This window comes from Erinaceus europaeus, chromosome 6, assembly GCF_950295315.1.
Source record: "Erinaceus europaeus chromosome 6, mEriEur2.1, whole genome shotgun sequence".
Lineage (NCBI taxonomy): Eukaryota > Metazoa > Chordata > Mammalia > Eulipotyphla > Erinaceidae > Erinaceus > Erinaceus europaeus.
The window spans coordinates 48,767,693-48,769,399 of NC_080167.1; the positions used below are offsets into that span (position 1 = coordinate 48,767,693).

At 34.9% G+C, this 1,707-nt stretch overlaps 1 non-coding gene across 1 annotated transcript; it reads left to right on the top strand.

The window, feature by feature from the left end:
• Positions 1–591: 591 nt before the first annotated feature.
• LOC132539198 (small nucleolar RNA SNORD125) lies at positions 592–659 on the top strand. Its single transcript, XR_009550492.1, has one exon. It is a non-coding gene; the product is annotated as a small nucleolar RNA SNORD125 (small nucleolar RNA).
• Positions 660–1,707: the final 1,048 nt, after the last annotated feature.

The following is a 1,707-nucleotide window of genomic DNA, read 5'->3' on the forward strand; positions in this document are numbered from 1 at the left end:
ATTATATATTTATAAATACCTTTAGTAGAGTCAGGTATAAAAATAAAGTGATGACATCTCCTTTCACGCTTTACTTATATATAGCACATAAACTGCTTCTCAAACAACTGGCAGAAGTGTGATTTTTCTCCTTAGTGTGAAACTTAGACTTAACATGGAACATTCAATAATTTATTCCTGATTAGCATTACAGATAGGCTAACAGCAAAGTCACCCTAAATTGAGCCACCTGTATCTATTTAGAAGAAACTGATAAACACTCCAGAGAATTATCCTAAACTTCAAAATTAACATCCTTTGGCCACTATAGAATTCTGTCCTCTCAATTTTTTTTGAAAGATATTAGGTAGTAATTGTATTCTCAGCTTACTTCTATGGAAATACTTGTGGGTATAATCCTTCTATGTCCATTCTGGTGTTATTTATATTAGTTAAATGGTCTAGGCGTCAAATGGTAGGGAATGTTTAACAAAACCACAGTGTAGCACTATCCAAAATACTATAAATTCATTAAAATCACCATTTTATTTAAATAAATGAGAGACTAGACCTAGGAAAATGTCAAGTGACAGTTCACATTTAAGAAAATAGTCCTGATGATCCTCTTCCTGAGTGGCTCCAGTGATGAGCAAAACTGAGCCTCTAAAAAGTTGACTGAAGGGAAGAAAAGAAAAAAGAGAACAAGAAAAGAAAAGAGAAAAGGAAATAGTTATGGGCTGAAGAAATAGCTAACTAAGTTCTGGCCTTGCCATACTCAGTCCCAAGTTTGAGCTCAGACACCACGTGGAATGTGTCATGGCACTGCTCTGTCTCTTCTCAATTTCATTTTCATTCTCATTCTCATTCTCATTCTCAATCTCATTCCCATTCCCATTCCCATTCCCACTCCCACTCCCACTCCCACTCCCATTCCCACTCCCACTCCCATTCCCATTCCCATTCCCATTCCCATTCCCATTTTCTCTCTCTCTCAACCTCTGAACTTCTCAAACTTTTGACCACTGACCTCTCAACCTCTCAACCTCTATTTGAATGAAAAGGGTCAAAGGAGGAAGGCAATGAAATTGCCACCATTGCTCCACAAAAAATAAAATAAAATAAAATAAAATAAAATAAAATAAAATGTAGTCTTAACCACTCTGGGAAAGAAGGATAAATATTTGTGAAACAAAATTCCTGAGGACTCCCTAAGAGAGAAATGAAGTAAATCAAAATCATGAAAAATATATAGAGAAAAAAAATGAAGGAAATCTAAAATTAAAGCAAAGATGGACCATGGTGACTAGTAAACAGTTTCAGGGGAGAACAGGGTTCATAATTCTCTGGAGCAGAGGTAAGGTGGAATCATATTAAAAGTGGAATGGAAATGCAGACAGACAATAAACCTTTAATTTACTCAACTTCAACCTATTTGAACTAAAAATAAAAAAAACTAGTAAAGATTGCCATCCAAGAAAACGCAATACTACTGTGAACCAGATACCTCAGAATAAGTTTACCTGAGATTTGCATGGTACAGAGGAATTTAAATGTTTCCCTAAATAAAAGTCTCAGTTGACTTGGATTTCTGAAAAGCAAACAAATGAAAAAACAAAACCACACACCCAAACAGTAATGTAACAATCAATGAATCAGAATAATAACAAACTAAAAGCAAAATACAGTCCCAGGATGTAGTATATTTGCCCCAAGACAAACAATAAGAGA